Raw genomic sequence first — 21,126 nt, 5'->3', positions numbered from 1 at the left:
TCTATAATGAGGGGCGGTACTGTACAGTGTCCATCTATAATGAGGGGTGGTACTGTGCATAATGAGGGGCGGTACTGTGCATAAAGAGGGGCAGTACTGTACAGTGTCCATCTATAATGAGGGGCGGTACTGTACAGTGTCCATCTATAATGAGGGGTGGTACTGTGCATAATGAGGGGCGGTACTGTACAGTGTCCATCTATAATGAGGGGTGGTACTGTGCATAAAGAGGGGCAGTACTGTACAGTGTCCATCTATAATGAGGGGCGGTACTGTACAGTGTCCATCTATAATGAGGGGTGGTACTGTGCATAATGAGGGGCGGTACTGTACAGTGGTGTCCATCTATAATGAGGGACGGTACTGTACAGTGTCCATCTATAATGAGGCGGTACTGTACAGCGTCCATCTCGGCGGTACTGTACAGCGTCCATCTATAATGAGAGGCGGTACTGTACAGTGTCCATCTATAATGAGGGGCGGTACTGTGCATAACGGGGGGCGGTACTGTACAGTGTCCATCTATGAGGGGCGGTACTGTACAGTGTCCATCTATAATGAGAGGCGGTACTGTACAACGTCCATCTATAATGAGAGGTGGTACTGTACAGTGTCCATCTATAATGAGGGGCGGTACTGTGCATAATGAGGGGCGGTACTGTACAGTGTCCATCTATAATGAGGGGCGGTACTGTACAGTGTCTATATATAATGAGAGGCAGTACTGTACAGTGTCTATATATAATAAGAGGTGGTACTGTGCATAATGAGAGGCGGTACTGTACAGAGTCTATATATAATGAGAGGCGGTACTGTGCATAATGAGAGGCGGTACTGTACAGTGTCTATATATAATGAGAGGCGGTACTGTACAGTGTCTACATAATGAGAGGCGGTACTGTACAGTGTCTATACATAATGAGAGGCGGTACTGTACAGTGTCTATATATAATGAGGCGGTACTGTGCATAATGAGAGGCGGTACTGTACAGTGTCTATATATATATATATATATATATAATGAGAGGCGGTACTGTACAGTGTCTATATATAATGGGGCGGTACGGTGCATAATGAGAGGCGGTACTGTACAGTGTCTATACATAATGAGAGGTGGTACTGTACAGTGTCTATATATATATATATATATATACTAGACTGTGGCCCGATTCTAACGCATCGGGTATTCTAGAATATGCATGTCCCCGTAGTATGTGATTCGCGGCAGACTGTGCCCGTCGCTGATTGGTCGAGGCAACCTTTATGACATCATCGTCGCCATGGCAACCATTATGACATCATCGTCGCCATGCTGTGCCCGTCTCTGATTGGTCGAGGCCGCCCGACAAACCATCGACCACTCCATATAAGGTATGGTCTACAAACCGCCGACCACTCCATATAAGGTATGGTCTACAAACCGCCCACTCCATATAAGGTATGGTCTACAAATCGCCGACCACTCCATATAAGGTATGGTCTACAAACGGCCGACCACTCCATATAAGGTATCCTGTTTGTAGACCATACCTTATATGGAGTGATTTCCAGGACAGACAGACAGACAGACAGACAGACAGAAAGACAGACAGACAGACAGACAGACAGACAGACAGACAGACGGAAAAACCCTTAGACAATTATATATATAGATATATATATACTAGATTGTGGCCCGATTCTAACGCATCGGGTATTCTAGAATATGCATGTCCCCGTAGTATGTGATTCGCGGCAGACTGTGCCCGTCGCTGATTGGTCGAGGCAACCTTTATGACATCATCGTCGCCATGGCAACCATTATGACATCATCGTCGCCATGCTGTGCCCATCTCTGATTGGTCGAGGCCGCCCGACAAACCGTCGACCACTCCATATAAGGTATGGTCTACAAACCGCCAACCACTCCATATAAGGTATGGTCTACAAACCGCCGACCACTCCATATAAGGTATGGTCTACAAACCGCCGACCACTCCATATAAGGTATGGTCTACAAACCGCCGACCACTCCATATAAGGTATCCTGTTTGTAGACCATACCTTATATGGAGTTATTTCCAGGACAGACAGACAGACAGACAGACAGACAGACAGACAGACAGACGGAAAAACCCTTAGACAATTATATATATAGATAATGAGAGGCGGTACTGTGCATAATGAGAGGCGGTACTGTACAGTGTCTATATATAATGAGGCGGTACTGTGCATAATGAGAGGCGGTACTGTACAGTGTCTATATATATATATATATATATATATATATATATATATATATATATATTGAGAGGCGGTACTGTACAGTGTCTATATATAATGAGAGGCGGTACTGTGCATAATGAGAGGCGGTACTGTACAGTGTCTATACATAATGAGAGGCGGTACTGTACAGTGTCTATATATATATATAATGAGATGCGGTACTGTGCATAATGAGAGGCGGTACTGTACAGTGTCTATATATAATGAGGCGGTACTGTGCATAATGAGAGGCGGTACTGTACAGTGTCTAATATATATATATATATATATATATATATATATATATATACATAACTAGACTGTGGCCCGATTCTAACGCATCGGGTATTCTAGAATATGCATGTCCCTGTAGTATATGGACAATGATGATTCCAGAATTCGCAGCAGACTGTGCCCGTCGCTGATTGGTCGGCAACCTTTATGACATCATCGTCGCCATGGCAACCATTATGACATCTACGTCGATACTGTGCCCATTGCTGATTGGTCGAGGCCTGGCGGCCTCGACCAATCAGAGACGCGGGATTTCCATTATGACATCATCGTCGCCATGCTGTGCCCGTCGCTGATTGGTCGAGGCCTGGCGGCCTCGACCAATCAGAGACGTGGGATAGATGGCCTACAAACCGTCGACCACTCCATATAAGGTATGGTCTACAAACCGCCGACCACTCCATATAAGGTATGGTCTACAAACCGCCGACCACTCCATATAAGGTATGGTCTACAAACCGCCGACCACTCCATATAAGGTATGGTCTACAAACCGCCGACCACTCCATATAAGGTATGGTCTACAAACCGCCGACCACTCCATATAAGGTATGGTCTACAAACCGCCGACCACTCCATATAAGGTATGATTTCCAGGACAGACAGACAGACAGACAGACAGACAGACAGACAGACAGAAAGACAGACAGACAGACAGAAAGACAGACAGACAGACAGACAGACAGACAGACAGACAGACGGAAAAACCCTTAGACAATTATATATATAGATGAGAGGCGGTACTGTGCATAATGAGAGGCGATACTGTACAGTGTCTATATATAATGAGGCGGCCTCATTATGCACAGTACCGCCTCTCATTATAGATGGACACTGCACAGTACTGCCTCATTATAGATGGACACTGTACAGTACCGCATCATTATGCACAGTACCGCCTCTCATTATACATAGACACTGTACAGTTTCGCAATTTCAGGACTGCTGCATCCCTCTGCAAGACATCTCACAATTTTGAACTTTTCAGAGTCCGTCAAATCTCTCTTCTGACCCATTTTGCCAAAGGAAAGGAAGTTGCCTAATAATTAAGCACACCTTATATAGGGTTTTGTGTCATTAGACAACACCGCTCCTCATTACAGAGATGCACATCACCTGATTTACTTAATTGGTAGTTGGCTCTCAAGCCTCAACAGCTTGGAGTAGGACAACATGTATAAAAAGTATCGTGTGATCAAAATACAACTTGCCGAATAATTCTGCACATGGTGTATATATAAGGAGGCAGGACTGTGCAGAGGCCATATATAATAAGAGCTGTGAGATGACTATATATAATGGGAGCTGGTATTGTGCAGCATCCATATATAAGGGGAGCTGGTACTGTGCAGCGGCCATATATAAGAGCTGTGAGATGACTATATATAATGAGGCAGAACTGTGCAGAGGCCATATATAATAAGAGCTGTGAGATGACTATATATAATGGGAGCTGGTACTGTGCAGCGGCCATATATAAGAGCTGTGAGATGACTATATATAATGGGAGCTGGTATTGTGCAGCGTCCATAAATAATGGGAGCTGGTACTGTGCAGCGGCCATATATAAGAGCTGTGAGATGACTATATATAATGGGAGCTGGTATTGTGCAGCGTCCATATATAATGGGAGCTGGTACTGTGCAGCGGCCATATATAAGAGCTGTGAGATGACTATATATAATGGGAGCTGGTATTGTGCAGCGTCCACAAATAATGGGAGCTGGTACTGTGCAGCGGCCATATATAAGAGCTGTGAGATGACTATATATAATGGGAGCTGGTATTGTGCAGCGTCCATATATAATGGGAGTTGGTACTGTGCAGCGGCCATATATAGGAGCTGTGAGATGACTATATATAATGGGAGCTGGTATTGTGCAGCGTCCATATATAATGGGAGTTGGTACTGTGCAGCGGCCATATATAGGAGCTGTGAGATGACTATATATAATGGGAGCTGGTATTGTGCAGCGTCCATATATAATGGGAGTTGGTACTGTGCAGCGGCCATATATAGGAGCTGTGAGATGACTATATATAATGAGGCAGGACTGTGCAGAGGCCATACATTCTGTACATAATGACGAGATGTGCACTGTTCAGCAGCATCCAGCGCTGTAGATTTTGCCCGTGTGCAGCCTGGAATATGGGGTTTCGCATGTAGAGCAGTACAGCAATCCAGCCTTGTGTCTGCTTTATCCCGGCCGCTGATCAGTGGAGTGAACGCTACTTTTGATAATAGGACTGAGAAGAATGTGAGTCCTCTCAGCCAGCGCCAATCTGGAAATACTTCTCTGCTTTTTATCAGGGCTGGTACCTGTCTCTGCCTGACAGAAGCCTCACAGGGGCGCACACCAAGCTGTTGGATCACAGGCTGATATATTGGGAAGCTTAGAGTCCAGCTCCACGAAAAGCATCTGGAAGGGTTTTTTTATATTTTTTCTAGATTATTTGTAAATCGGCATTTGAAGGGAAACACAGATCAGAATATTCTGATAACTGAGCAGCATCAAAACTGAGAAGTCCGAAGAATCGGGACAGTGCCAGCTGGTACAAAGCACAGGCAGCGTCATTCACCTATACATTACTCTTCTGCAGACAGCGCCCTTCCCAGGTGTACACCCCCGTGGACAGCCCCCTTAAGGCATATGCCCCCATGGACATCACTCCCTTAACCCCTTTGGAACCTGTGTCATACTAATACGGCGCAGGTCCCTTCTCTCCCTTTGATGTGGCTTCTGGCACTGACCCCACATCTTTTCCAGTACGTGAGCTGTTTTGAACAGCTGACATGTGCCCCGAACAGCTGCGGGTTGAATCGTGATCCACCCGTGGCTATTAACATGTTACATGCAGCTGTCAAACTGACGGCGGCATTTAACGCACGCTTCTGGCCATCGGCCCATCGGTGACCTCCATCACGTGATCGCGGGCCACCGATGGGTTGGAATGACAACCAGAGGTCTCCTGGAGTCCGCTATGGTTGTCACTTCCGGTTTGCAGTGAGCGCCACCCTGTGGTCGGCACTTATAGCAAGTGAGGTATTCTGCTACATACAGGTGATCTGATCATCTCCTCTATGTAGGAGAGCTAATCGGGTTGTGGCAGTTTCTAGTCTCCCATGGAGTCTATTGAATCATGCCAAGAGGAAAAAAAAAAGTTTTTAAAAATATTTAAAAAAATATATAAAAGCTAAAATCACCCCCCTTTCGCCCCATTCAAAATAAAACAATAAAAAGAAATCAAACCTACACATATTTGGTATCGCCGCGTTCAGAATCGCCCGATCTATCAATAAAAAAAAGGATTACCGTAACCTGATCGCTAAACGGCGTAGCGAGAAAAAAAGAGTTAAAAGGCCAGAATAACCTTTTTTTGGTCATTGCAACATTGCATTAAAGGCCGGCGTCACACTAGCGTATTGCATCCGATGAGAGAGCATCGGATGCGATATGCTAATGACCCTCGGTTCCTGCTCGCAGCAGAGCAGGAGCCGAGTGTCATGCGTCTGTGCTCCGATTCTCTCGCACAGGGAGGATCGGAGAAAAGAATTTCTCCATCTCCTCCATTGCTGGGGTCTGCTTATAACGCACATCACTCGGATGATATCCGAGTGGTGTGCGCTGTCTCACTCGCACCCATAGGCTTATATGGGTGCGAGTGAACCCAGAGTATTCCTCGGTCCGAGACAATCGCAGCATGCTGCGATTGTCTCGGACCGAAGAAAACGGCCGACAAAAAGTCGGCTGCTGGGAGCTGCCCCATATGTTAACATTGGTCCGAGTGAAATGCGATTTTTTATCGCATTGCACTCGGACGTTTAAAACGCCAGTGTGACGCCGTCCAAAATGCAATAACGTGCGATCAAAAGAACGGTAATGGTATCATTAAAAACATCTGATCAGCGCGCAAAAAATAAGCCCTCACCCGACTGAAAATCACGAAAAATGGAGACGCTACGGGTAACGGAAAATGGCGCAATATTTTTTTTTTTTAAACAAATTTTGGCATTTTTCTTTACCACTTAAATAAAGAACCTAGACATGTTTGGTGACTATGAACTCGTAATGACCTGGAGAATCATAATGGCAGCTCAGTTTTAGCATTTGGTGAACATGTTAAAAACGAAAAACTTTGTGCAATTTCACTGCACTTGGAATTTTGTTCCCCATTTTTGAGTACATGATATGGTAAAACCAATGGTGTCGTTCGAAAGTACAACTTGTCCCACAAAAAACAAGCCCTCACTTGGCCATATTGACGGAAAAATAAAAAAGTTATGGCTCTGGGAAGGAGGGGAGTGACAAACTGAAATGCAAAAACGAAAAAGGGCAAGGTCTCAAAGGGGTTAAAATGATAAGATCCTAGGACCTAGAGACAGGGCGGTCTGTAAAATTCCCCTAAAAGATAAGGGACCCCCTAGAACCAGTTTCACAGATGTAGCCCAAATTACCAACAGTTGTCACCCATGAGAGGGTGAACCATGTGTACGGATATTTACCAGTGGAATCAGTGACTTGCCTGCTGCTCGCAGAACATCGATGTGCAGCAACTCACAAGGCCTTGGGGAGAAGGTCATCTACAGTGGGGACAATAACTATTGGATACTCTGCCAATTTGTAAAAGTTTTCCCACCTGCAAAGAATGGAGAGGTCTGTAATTGTTACCGTACACTTCACCTGTGACAGACAGAATCTAAGAATAAAATCCAGAAAATCACATTGTAGGATTATTACATAACTAAATTGCATTTTATTGCATGAAATAAGTATTTGATCACCAACCAACCAGGAGAATTCTGGCTCTCACAGACCTGTTAGTGTTCCTTTAAGAAGTCTCCTACTCTGCTCTCATTACCTGTATAAAAGACACCTGTCCACACACTTAGGGTATGTTTCCACGGTCAGGAAACGCTGCTTGTTTGACGCTGCGCAGAGCTGCAGCGTCAAACAAGCAGCGTCCAGATGTTCCAGCATAGTGGAGGGGATTTTATGAAATCCCGTCTCCACTATGCGTGGAAACCCGCACGCGGCGGCCCTGCGACTCCGGACATGCTGCGCGTCTTTTCAGATCGCAGCATGCCCGTACACCTTGCGGGGACGCAGCGTCCCCGCAAGGCATATCACAGGGCCCTATGGGACAGAGCGATCATCCCGGATGTGAAGAGTTAACACATCCGGCATGATCGCGTCCCAGAAAGGGGGCGGGGATACCGCCGGCCATCCTGAACGTGGAGACATAGCCTTAATCACACGCCAACCTCTCCACCATGGCCAAGACCAAAGGGCCGTCTAAGGACCTGCACAAGGCTGGGATGGGCTACAGGACAACAGGCACTAAGCTTGGTGAGAAGGCACCAACTGTTGGCAGAATTATTAGAAAATGGAACAGGAAAGATGTACATCTTGGTACCGTGTTAGCCAGTGGATGGAAAAATATTTAGAATTGAGAATCCTCAGTGGTTGATACCTTTTAATGGCTAACTGAAAAGATGGTAACAAATTGCAAGCTTTCGAGACTACTCTGGTCCCTTCATCAGGCGAAAACTAATAGAAATTCTGAAGAATCACATTTATACACAGCACAGAAAAATGCTGTAGATACGACAGGTGACATGGAGCAGAACTACCATTATGTGAGTGATAAACAGTCATGTCCATAAATATTGGAACAGGCCATAGATAAGCTGTGTGAATGTTTTATTGTCCTCTGATTGAGGTCTGGTTCTGTGTTAGGCTACTTTCACACTAGCGTCGGGCTCGGCCAATCGCAGTATGTCGGGCCGAGGTCACTGACGCTAGCGTTGTCTCCGCCGCACAACGGGGGCAGCGGATGCATTTTTCCAGCGCATCCGCTGCCCCATTGTGAGGTGCGGGGAAGTGCGGGGAGGTGGGGGCGGAGTTCCGGCCGCGCATGCGCGGTCGGAAAAAGCGGACCGTCGGGAGCAAAAAACATTACATGTAACGTTTTTTGCTCCCGGCGGACCGCCACAACACGGCGCAACCGTCTCACGACGGTTGCGACGTGTGGCAATCCGTCGCAATGCGTCGCTGATGTTAGTCAATGGAGAAAAAACGCATCCTGCAAGCACTTTTGCAGGATGCGTTTTTTCTGCAAAACGACGCATTGTGACGGATTGCAGTTAACGCTAGTGTGAAAGTAGCCTTATGATGCCCCCACACGGTCTGAGGAGCAAATTCTTTAACCCCTTTCTGACCTCGGACAGGATAGTACGTCCGAGGTCAGAACCCCCGCTTTGATGCAGGGCTCCAGCGGTGAGCCCGCATCAAAGCCGGGACATGTCAGGGATTCACCCGCCGCTATTAACTAGTTAAATGCCACTGTCAAACGCAGACAGCGGCATTTAACCGACGCTTCTGGCCGGGCAGCCGGAAATGAGCGCATTGCTGACCCCCGTCACATGATCGGGGGTCAGCGATGCTTCTAAATAGTAACCATAGAGGTCCTTGAGACCTCTATGGTTACTGATCACCGGTTTACTGTGAGCGCCCCCCTGTGGTCGGCGCTCACAGCACACCTGCATTTCTGCTGCATAGCAGCGATCTGATGATCGCTGCTATATAGCAGAGCCGATTGCGTTGTGCCAGCTTCTAGCCTCCCATGGAGACTATTGAAGCATGGCAAAAGTAAAAAAAAAAAAGTAAAAAAAAATAAAAATGAGAAAAAAATAAAAAAATATAAAAGTTTAAATCACCCCCCTTTCGCCCCATTCAAAATAAATCAATAAAAAAAATTAAAAAAAATCAAACCTACACATATTTGGTATCGCCGCGTTCAGAATCGCCCGATCTATCAATAAAAAAAAAGCATTAACCTGATCGCTAAACAGCGTAGCGAGAAAAAAAAATTGAAACGCCAGAATTACGTTTTTTTGGTCGCCGCAAAAATGCATTAAAATGCAATAACGGGCGATCAAAAGAACGTATCTGCACTGAAATGGTATCATTAAAAACGCCAGCTCGGCACGCAAAAAATAAGCCCTCAACCGACCCCAGATCATGAAAAATGGAGACGCTACGGGTATCGGAAAATGGCGATTTTTTATTTTTTTATTTTTTTTTTTTTAGCAAAGTTTGGATTTTTTTTTCACCACTTAGATAAAAAAGAACCTAGTCATGTTAGGTGTCTATGACCGAAGAAAATGGCCGACAAAAAGTCGGCTGCTGGGAGCTGCCCCATATGTTAACATTGGTCCGAGTGCAATGCGATTTTTTTATCGCATTGCACTCGGACGTTTAAAACGCCAGTGTGCCAAAATGCAATAACGTGCGATCAAAAGAACGGCAATGGTATCATTAAAAACATCTGATCAGCGCGCAAAAAATAAGCCCTCACCCGACTGAAGATCACGAAAAATGGAGACGCTACGGGTAACGGAAAATGGCGCAATTTTTTTTTTTTTAAAACAAATTTTGGCATTTTTCTTTACCACTTAAATAAAGAACCTAGACATGTTTGGTGACTATGAACTCGTAATGACCTGGAGAATCATAGTGGCAGGTCAGTTTTAGAATTTAGTGAACTTAGCAAAAAAGCCAAACAAAAAACAAGTGTGGGACTGCACTTTTTTTGCAATTTCACCGCACTTGGAATTTTTTTCCCCATTTTCTAGTACACGACATGCTAAAACCAATTATGTCGTTCAAAAGTACAACTCGTCCCGCAAAAACTAAGCCCTCACATGGCTATATTGACGGAAAAATAAAAAAGTTATGGCTCTGGGAAGGAGGGGAGCGAAAAACGAACACGGAAAATCCCAAGGTCATGAAGGGGTTAAAGGGAACCTGTCACCCCCAAAATCGAAGGTGAGCTAACCCCACCTGCATCAGGGGCTTATCTCCAGCATTCTGTAATGCTGGAGATAAGCCCTCGATTTATCCTGAAAGATGAGAAAAACAGGTTAGATTATACTCACCCAGGGGTGGTCCTGGTTCTTGTCCAATGGGCGTCGCGGTCCGGGGCCTCCCATCTTCTTACGATGACGTCCTCTTCTTTGCTTCCTGACGCGGCTCCGGCGCAGGCGTACTGATCTGTCCTGTTGAGGGCAGAGCAAAGTACTGCAGTGCGCGGGCGCCGAGAAAGGTCAGAGAGGCCCAGCACTGCAGTACTTTGCTCTGCCCTCAACAGGGAGATAAAGTACGCCTGCACCGGAGCCGCAGCGTGAAGACAAGAAGAGGACGTCATGGTAAGAAGATGGGAGGCGCCGGACAGGACCGCAACGCCCATCGGATCGGACCGCAGCGGGACCGCCCCTGGGTGAGTATAATCTAACCTCTTTTTCTCATCTTTCAGGATACAACGGGGGCTTATTTACAGAATGCATTACAGAATGCTGTAGATAAGCCCCTGATGCCGGTGGGCTTAGTGCACCTTCGATTTTGGGGGTGACAGGTTCCCTTTAATTGATGTAAAAAGACATAAATCTATGCGACACATTAATTACTGCAAAGGTGTCAAAGGTCATCATCAGCTTATATTCCCAGACTCTTCTGTCTCTCTGAGATTGAAGTTGCCTTTTAATACAAGTAATTTCATGTCCATAATGATATGATCAGGGAGACAGAAATGTTTGGCCACAGGTACATCCATTCTTTTTTTCTCTTATTGTGTGGCAATAAGAGTTCATCCTTGTTCTCAGTTTCTGCCCTGTCTCGACCACATACAGACCCCCAGTTGGACATTTAGTACAAATAATTAGGTACACCACATTAGAAGTGATGCAGCTGAAGGTACCTGGTATCTTGTAGTCCTGATGTGAATTGGGGATCTTTATCTTGTCCGTGGTCATTATAAATGGACAGGTTTTACATTTTTTAGGGTTGCAAGGAAAGGTTCCTGCAGCTGTTGGAGAGGACAGGGAGCTTCTGACAATGATGCTTCTTAGATTTGGGGGCTGCCTAAAACACAGTAGTGGGGGGGTCTGTAAAAATGGATTGTAAGCGGGCATCTTTTTGTAGTAAAGGTTGTAATTTTCGTGCAGCTCCCCTTAGCGCCTCCAGATTTGGATTGTAGGTGACTACTAGAGGCACCCGGTTATTTTCTTCTTTGGCTTTGTAATGTAGCAGGTGATTCCTTGATATTCTGGTGGCTCTTGTAATTTAGTTTTGAATTGTTCTTGGATGGTAGCCCTGATTCAAAAAGGTCTTTCTGAGGCGAACAAGGTGTTCATCCCTATCCATGGGGTTGGAACATATACGATTGTATCTGATGGCTTGGCTATACATGACTTGTAGGCATCATAACATAAAACCAGACCCCAATCAGAGGACAATAAAACATTCCTTATCTATGAACTGTTCCAATATTTATGGACATAACTGTTTATCACTCACATAATGGTAGTTCTGCTTCACGTCACCTGTCGTATCTATGGCATTTTTCTGTGATATGTTGTGCATAAATATGTGATTCTTCACAATTTCTATTAGTCTATGCCTGATGAAGGGACCGGAGTAGTCCGGAAAGCTGCAATTTGTTACCATTTTTTCAGTTAGCCATTAAAAGGTATCAACCAATGAGGACTCTCAATTCTACATATTTTAGAAAATGGAAGAAACACAAGATGACTGTCAATCTTCCTCGGTCTGGGGCTCCATGCAAGATGTCGCCTCGTGGAGTAAGGATGATTCTGAGAAAGGTCAGGAATCAGCATAGAACGACACTGGAGGACCTGGTCAATGACCTGAAGAAAGCTGGGACCACAGTCTCAAACATCACCGTTAGTAACACAATACACTATCACGGATTAAAATCCTGCAGGGAACGCAAGGTTCCCCTGCCACCACATGTCCAGGTCCGTTACAGGTTCGCCAATGACCATCTGGATGATCCAGATAACAAATGAGAGAAGGTCATGTGGTCAGATGAGACCAAAATAGAGCTTTCTAGTATCAACGCCACGTGCAGTGTTTGGAGGAAGAATAAGTAACACCCCAAGAACACTGTTCCAACTGGGAAACATGGGGGGGAAAACATCATACTTTGAGGGTGCTTTTCTGTAAAGAGGGCAGGACGACTGCACCGTATTTAAGGGAGGATGGATGGGATCATGTATCATGGGACTTTGGCCAACAATCATGGGACTTTGGCCAACAATCTCCTTCCCTCAGTAAGTGCATTGAACATGGGTCGTGGCTGGGTCTTCCAGCATGACAATGACCCGAAACAACAGCCACAGCAACTAAGGAGTGGCCCTGTAAGATGAATTTCAAGGTCCACTCGAAAATCTTTGAAGGGATCCGAAACGCAATGTTGCCCAGCAACAGCCCCAAAACCTGAAAAATCTGGAGAAGATCTGTATGGAGGAGGGGGCCAATATCCCTGCTGCAGTGTGCGCAAACCTGGTCAACAACTACAGTAATCATCTGACCTCTGTAACTGCAAACAAAAGGTTTCTGGACCAAATATTAAGATCTGTTTTTCTATTGTATTGAATCCTTATTTCATGCAATAAAATGCAAATTAATCATGTAACAACAATCATTCAATGTGATTTTCTGGATTTTATTTTTAGATTCTGTCTCTCTCATAACCAGTGTGCCAGTGCGTACGGCTGATGGTCGGCGTAAGAAGATTACAAATCCCAGCAATCACTACTCTGGGCACATTACAGAGCAGAATCACGCATGCGGGGGACGAGCAGCCGCTCGCATCTGGGCCATTGTTCCATACGGTCACCGGAGCGGCCTAAAGCCGACCTCTGGCTGGAGGCTCCGTCCACAATGAGACCAGCAACAAATCACTGTGCTCACAAGCAAGAAAACTGTCGGCTCCAATAACCCGAGTACAAAAAACTATTATTAATGCAAGCCCCTTCTCCGCTCCTCCATGCCGAGGGGTCCTTGACAAAAGACCTTGGAAACGGAGCAGCAGTTCTAGTAACATCTTTGATGGCGTTATCCTTGAATTGTATGTTGGAGCTGGTTAGAAAAACCAGACATCAAGTAACGAGAAAGAGCTGTGATTACATCCAGTGCTATCTGAGCAGAGGTAGAGTAGCCGGACATTATATCAGTGACGTCATCACGGGGTGGGGCTGAAGTATGAGGGGTGTGGTCTCATCATTATATCAGTGATGTCATCACCGGGGCTGGAGTATGAGTGGTGTGGTCTCATAAGTGATGTCATCACCGGGAGCGGGGCTGGATTATGAGGGGTGTGGTCTCATATCAGTGATGTCATCACCGGGGCAGGGCTGAAGTATGAGGGGTGTGGTCTTATTATATCAGTGATGTCATCACAGGGGCGGGGCTGGAGTATGAGTGGTGTGGTCTCATAAGTGATGTCATCACCGGGGGCGGGGCTGGATTATGAGGGGTGTGGTCTCATCAGTTATGTCATCACCGGGGGCGGAGCTGGAGTATGAGGGGGTGTGGTCTCATATCACTGATTTCATCACCGGGGGCGGGGCTGGAGTATAAGGGGTGGGGCTCATCAGTGATGTCATCACCGGGGCGAGGCTGGAGTATAAGGGGTGTGGTCTCATATCAGTGATGCCATCACGGGGGGCGGGGCTGGAGTATAAGGGTGTGGTCTCAGTGATGTCATCACCGGGGCGGGGCTGGAGTATGAGGGGTGTGGTCTCATCAGTGATGTCATCACCGGGGCGAGGCTGGAGTATAAGGGGTGTGGTCTCATATCAGTGATGCCATCACTGGGGGCGGGGCTGGAGTATAAGGGGTGTGGTCTCATCAGTGATGTCATCACCGGGGCGAGGCTGGAGTATAAGGGGTGTGGTCTCATATCAGTGATGCCATCACTGGGGGTGGGGCTGGAGTATAAGGGGTGTGGTCTCATCAGTGATGTCATCACCGGGGCGAGGCTGGAGTATACGGGGTGTGGTCTCATATCAGTGATGTCATCACCGGGGGCGGGGCTGACAACTTCTTACACGTGGTATAGTTTTTGTTGCATTTTTTGTGCAGCCAAAATCTGTTCTCTTGGCAGCAAAAGCTCTGCATAAAAATCACAATTTTTTGGGTGCGGATTACGTGTGTTTTGTGTATATATAGTATAAAGTTTAATAAAGTTAGTTTTAGTCAATAAAAGATTTTGAAAATGCTGCAAAAAACATTGTATTTTTTACTTTTTCATTGCTTTCTATGAGTAAAAAACGCTGCAAAAACACTGAATGAATTGACCGGCTGTAGATTTTAATAAAGCTGGTTTCAAATTCAGTCAGGAAAAAAAACTGAGTGCATGAAACTTCCCAAATCTTACAGCATTTCATGTTTATGTAAAAAGCAGCTTGTAATGTGCATTAAAAAATGCAGCAAGAATGGAGCAGGTGACCGCAGCCATAAAGTGAACATGTCAAAAGGACATCTTGTGTGTGAGATTTTAGAAATCTGATACATTTTGCCGTTCCTGTAAAACGCCACAAAATAAAAACAAAATGCAACGGGGGAACAAGAGGAAACAGGGTTAAATCCCACATCGAAAAGCAGCGACTGATTACACGTTTATCCTAGATTTGTGATACACAAAGTAGAAGATTCCACCTCTTCTCGCACACAATGAGGGAAGGAGTGAAGCGTTCTGCTCTCAGCAGCTGGAATAAATGACAATACGTGGAGGAAAGACAACCGCAGCTTTTATTAACAAGGCCTAATAGACAAGGCAGCAGTCGTGGCCTCGGGGCAGAACATTGCTGGCGATCCTTGTTTTTGTATTATAACATGCTTCCAGTAACGTGTAATAAACTTCTACAAGAGCCGTAAATGCTTCAGATGAGCAGCCACCGGCACCGCACACGGCTAATAACACACAATGAGACAAGCAGTGCAGCTCCAAAATGGGATCTGAAAGACGATCGCTGGGTGATCTGCATGGTATAATGACCACGGCCTACAGAACGCCTGGACACAGCCACCTTATCACTGGCAGATACTAATTGGTCACAATAACATCTAAAAACCTCGCCCGTTCTACCCCTATAAATGAGTTGCACGTCAAAGTTTATTTTTCCCAACCTATTCATCTGACAAGTTCCAACTGTCCATCATCTCAGTTTTTTACAGCGCAAATTAATTTTGGACAAACCTCTTATCCTTCCTCTGGGCCCCCATGTTTCCTCACCGCTCTCCTTCCTCTGAGCTAACATATTTCCTCATCCTTCTTCTAGGTTCTCATGTTTCCTCATTCTTCTCCTTCTTCTGGGCTTCCAAGTTTTCTCATCCTCGATTACTGTACTCAGTTTTATTATGTATACCCCTTTTCACATGTAAAGCGCCATGGAATAAATGGCGCTATAATAATAAATCATAATACTCCTTCTCCTTCATCTAGGCTCCCAAGTTCCTTCATCATTTCCCTTCCTCTGGACTCCCAAGTTTCCTCATCCTTCTCCTTCCTCTAGGCTCCCAAGTTTCCTTATCTTTTTCCTCCATCTAGGCTCCCAAGTTTCCTCATCCTTCTCCTTCCTCTAAGCTCCCAAGTTTCCTTATCCTTTTCCTTCCTCTAGGCTCCCAAGTTTCCTCATCCTTCTCTTCCTCTGGGCTCCCAAGTTTCCTCATCCTTCTCCTTCCTCTAGGCTCCCAAGTTTCCTCATCCTTCTCCTTCCTCTAGGCTCCCAAGTTTCCTCATCCTTCTCCTTCCTCTAAGCTCCCAAGTTTCCTTATCCTTTTCCTTCCTCTAGGCTCCCAAGTTTCCTCATCCTTCTCTTCCTCTGGGCTCCCAAGTTTCCTCATCCTTCTCCTTCCTCTAGGCTCCCAAGTTTCCTCATCCTTCTCCTTCCTCTATGCTCCCAAGTTTCCTTATCCTTTTCCTTCATCTGGGCTCCCACGTTTCCTCATCCTTCTCCTTCCTCTGGCCTCCCAAGTTTCCTCATCCTTCTCCTTCCTCTAGGCTCCCAAATCTCCTCATCCTTCTCATTCCTCTGGGCTCCCAAGTTTTCTCATCCTTCTCCTTCCTCTATGCTCCCAAGTTTCCTCATCCTTCTCCTTCCTCTATGCTCCCAAGTTTCCTCATCCTTCTCCTTCCTTATCCAAATTTCCACATCCTTCTCATTCCTCTGGGCTCCCAAGTTTTCTCATCCTTCTCCTTCCTCTATGCTCCCAAGTTTCCTCATCCTTCTCCTTCCTCTATGCTCCTAAGTTTCCTCATCCTTCTCCTTCCTTTCCCAAATTTCCACATCCTTCTCATTCCTCTATGCTCCCAAGTTTCCTCATCCTTCTCCTTCCTCCATGCTCCCAAGTTTCCTCACCCTTCTCCTTCCTTTCCCAAATTTCCTTCCTTCATTTATGTAGCGTCTTGCCTTTTTCTCTAAATTTCTTTCTTCCATCATTGTTTTTTCACCAGCTTAAACATCCCATCCTTCTTAAACATCCTCCTTTAAGTTGCTGCTGAACAGTGACATTTCTATTCATCCTTCTCAGCTCCTCTCCGTTCGTTAATCATTCTCCACCGCTATCTGTGTAATCAGCTTGCCCATTTCTCTATATCTTCATCCTGCTTTCTTATTTGCTCCATGATTCCATCCTCTTCTAAACGATCTGTTCCGTCAGCTCATCCCTGTCTTTTGCTCATTTCTGCACCACATTATTTATTGGTATCGTTCTCCTCCCCAAGAGTGAAGTTTTGTATCTTGTATCAGTACCAGCGTCTCGTTTCTTTCTCTATTGCATTCTTTTAAAGAGTGACTGCCCTCTTTATGTGCCCTCTTTATGCCAAGGCAGAAAGAACCCCGAACAGCAGTTATCGGCTTATATTTCCGCGGGTGTTTGATTTTTAACCATTCCTGTTCATTCGTCTGTTCCATCGCCTTATTTTACTCTCTTCTGCTACTTCCTACTCCCATGTTTTCGTCTGCTGAATTATCCTATTCATCTCTGTCGCCATTACTTTCCTAGAATGATCTCTGCTCCTTCATGTATCTCACTCTCTTCTCTAATGCCACTTAGTATCACTACCTTACTGTTAGTCCACTCCGTTGTCCTATTTTTTTCCTCCTTGTAAGTTTCTTGTAGAACTCTCCCTACCTATTCATTGGCTCCATTGTGGTATTTTTTCCTGAATCACTCCTTCCTATAACATCTCTACTGTTTCTTTAACACGTCATCCTATTTTTTTCTCATCATTCCTTATAATCATCTTGTCCCATCATTTTATTGTGGTTTCTATACTGTTCCTTCCTTTAACCATCTTGTCTTTTTCCATCTGCTCCATCGCCCTATTTTTCTCTCCATCGCTCCTTCCTATAGCCAGCTCTGCTTTTTTACGCACCTCATTAACGTCCCGTTAACGAGTGGCGATAGCCTGAATAAAAGTCGGCTGGTGCTTATTTACTGGCCTGATTACACTGGCTGACAAATTTAGAGTAGCCGACAATCGGTAAACAAGCGTTCCTGAAAATCAGACGGCGTAAACGTGCCGATGGTCGTTATGCCAGCATAAAAATAATTGTTATGGGCAGCACATTACCCAGCGTAATCCGGTGCCAGGTTATCGATAACATAGTGCTATATGGAGATATAACGTATTAATGAACCCTCTGATCCCGGCAGTAATGTCAGTAGCTCCCGATACAGTGACTTGTCCATCTGAGGTGGGAACACGGCAATCATTAGCACGATTCATGGTATCCCCTATTCACAGCAAGTTTCACAGGGTGATTTGCTGCGGATAACGAAGATTTCTGCCAGAATAAACGATTCGATCACCCAACAAATGAGCATTTTACTTGTCCGCATGGGTATCACTGGCACGTTTACATTCGGGAAAGATTTGCTGATTGTTATTTTTCTCTCCATCTCTTCTGCCTATACCATCTCTGCTCCTTCATCTATTCCATCGTCCTAATGCCATTTTCTCCATGATTCCTTCGTGTGCTCCATCGTAATATTTACATCACCATTATTCCTTCCTATAACAATTGATTCTTGTGTTCATAGTTTTTCCATCTCTTCTTCCTAGAAACGTCTCACCTGCATAGTCTTATTTTTGCTTCATCGCTTCTTCATCCAACCTGCTCTATTTTAATTTTCTCCACTGTTCTTTTATCTGCTCCATTCTAATACTGCATATTTTCTCTATTGTGTCTTTCTATAACTATTTTTTGCTTCTTTATTTTATCCTTTCTGCTCACTGACTTTGTCTGTATCGTTCCTGTTTTCCACCCTATAGCTCCATGATCCCTTCCCTTCTCTCATTCCTCTGTTTGCAGTTCCATTTCGTTATAGACTCCTTCTCTGCTCCTTGTGTCGACACATCTTTTGCTTCTATATTGCCTCCTTTATGCCTCCCTGGCAGGCATGATGCTTTTTTTCCATCTCTTAATGTCTCCTTCAGAAATTTTATGTACAGTAGCTGTTTTCATCGGTTTATTCAGATTTGTGTCTTTAGGAGACATTTGTAGTGAAGAAATATCATTATCTCAATTCTGCCCTTTAATTTATAGGCAGTAACTCTTTCTGTGCATTTGATCCGTCTCTGCACCCGTCCTACAGTAAGTTTGTACAGAACGGGGATTATTCAGAGATACATATAGCTCCATTACGGTATATACAGACACTAATGTTACAATTACAAACTATGGAGATAATTATAATTTATAGATGTCAAAAATTAGAATTCTCCGATATTAGGAAAGTACAATTCACTCACTTATAAAAAACTGCCAGTTAATTTCATTCTATATAAAATATCTACAGTTCTGTATCATCCTATTACACATTTGTAGCATATCCTACAGACGTTATAGCTAGAATATTTACTATTGTAGTTATATATTTGTACTATTAGACATAATGAAAAATAATTGCAAAATCAGAGGCACATTTTTTATTCAATTTGCAGAATTTATCTTTGTCTAGATTTATCAGCTGAATTTTATGTCTGACAATCTACAGATAAACGTGGAAGACGTTTTTGTATTTTTCTGATTTACACATAGATTTCGTTTTTACGCTGCTTGAAGCCAAATATCGTGGAAAAGCAAGCAGAGAGCCGTGGAGTGGTGTAGAGGCATGAGCCCCTGATCCACAGCCATCTATACGGCTAGGGCATTCCTGCCACCTCAATAAGATGCCTAATAATGGCTTGCTCTGGCGCACACTAGTTAACCCCTTCTTTGCTGGCAGCGGCTCCCTGCACAACAGAGCAGAGGGAATTTGTTTCTGACAGATCTCCCTGAGCAGCCGAGGGCACATCTGTCCTCCTCGAGAGATTTCCGAGGAGATTAGAATATTCCTTGGCTGCAGAAAAAAAATAAACGGCACTTTCCTGCAAGTGAAAGGACCACGGCGGTGTTAAGAAGCTATTGACCCCGTCACTTCATTTGCAATATTTGTTAACATGTTCCGTGCCTTGTGCCAGGAGGTTGCGGAAGAGTTAATGACGCGGCACAGGCGGACTATTTCCTTGGAAGACGCATTAAAGTCAGCAGTCGGTGGTGGCACACAGGGAATACGACATACCTACAAATGTAAAGTTCTTTGTGCTAATCTGATCCTAAGAGGGTTTCCTACCGAGCCGAGAATTGCTGCAGATGTCCCTGACGCTAGGTCGCAACCTTCTGACTTTTATTAATCGAGATCTTAACAAATGTGAAGAAAAGTGTTCAGTCTCTGTCATCGGAGAAACTTCCACCTCAAAACCCAGAAAGTTCAGCAGCCCCAAGAAAGCAGCAATCCGCACGGAGAGAGCACAGCACTACAGTAAGGACAGCGTGCGCGATAATGTGAAATACTAGTAATAAGAGGGGCGAGGAGCAGAGCGGACCCCGAGGCCTGCACACCACTCAATAGCTTTTATGTTCATCACCGCTCGCTCTGCGGCCTCCGTTTTCTAAGGGACTTGAGTTTTTCTGCTCTCCCCCACTACAGCTCACAAAAAAAGAATCTTTGTTTTCCTGCCGACCCTCCTCTGTCTATTCTAAATTTGACTCTGCAGTTTAAGTACCGTAGTTGAAGCGGCTAATTCTGAATCCGGCTATTGAGAGAGGACACACAGAAGTAGATCCCAGTTTAGCAATGGATACAATTCGCTGAATTGGCAGTCTAATTTTACATGTGGCATTTTAAAGCCCCTTACAAACCCAGTGCCACCTTACCTTATGAGGGAACTTCCAGTTCAGCAACTGGTGAAAACAAAATACCATTAGTGGATCAGCTTCACCCTACAGGAGTCCAGGCCAAGAGATTCCTCTACACACAAGAATGCAATGGAACTTAGAAAGTTGTGTCTAGAGGAGCGGCGGGGGTACAATGCCCGTACCATCTGCGCATCACAAAGAGATGGCGGCAGCACCGCCGGCCTCTACCAACATCTCAATACCACCAATCAGCAATGCTATTATCACCACGTCAAGCGACGGCTCACTGCAAGCCCCAAGGTGGCCACAGGGCTTCCAAAAGAGAAGTGAAAATAAACAATAAAAAAAAAACTATTTCATAAGAAAAACTGTGAGAACCTGGTGCAGGAGAGTCGGCGGCAGTGACAGCGCTCACCTCTTATCGCCACACGACAGGATGTGCGAGCAGGAACCACCCCGAGGAATGTATTAATCTGTGACCCCCAGGCCGGCAGTCACAACAGTGCCCTGTCCTCCATTGTCCTCAGAGCACC

The 21,126-nt window shown here is 45.1% G+C and overlaps 1 protein-coding gene across 12 annotated transcripts in view; it reads right to left on the bottom strand.

Annotated features, from left to right (window-relative positions):
- Positions 1-21,126, bottom strand: part of SOX6 (SRY-box transcription factor 6) — a 739,261-nt gene that overhangs the window by 715,271 nt on the left and 2,864 nt on the right. The window contains exon 1 of one of the 12 annotated variants that reach the window (XM_077286594.1): positions 21,009-21,126. This exon is cut by the window's right edge and continues 126 nt beyond it. The exons of 6 other annotated variants lie outside the window; for them this stretch is intronic. The gene's annotated coding sequence lies outside the window, so the exon portion shown is untranslated. Of the gene's footprint in view, positions 1-7,042; positions 7,062-20,611; positions 20,659-21,008 lie in introns of those variants that run through there. 5 more of the 12 variants (XM_077286589.1, XM_077286583.1, XM_077286590.1 and 2 more) reach the window with 5 other exon arrangements.

Source organism: Ranitomeya variabilis, chromosome 2 (assembly GCF_051348905.1).
Source record: "Ranitomeya variabilis isolate aRanVar5 chromosome 2, aRanVar5.hap1, whole genome shotgun sequence".
Lineage (NCBI taxonomy): Eukaryota > Metazoa > Chordata > Amphibia > Anura > Dendrobatidae > Ranitomeya > Ranitomeya variabilis.
This window is presented reverse-complemented; position numbering and strand designations above follow the sequence as displayed.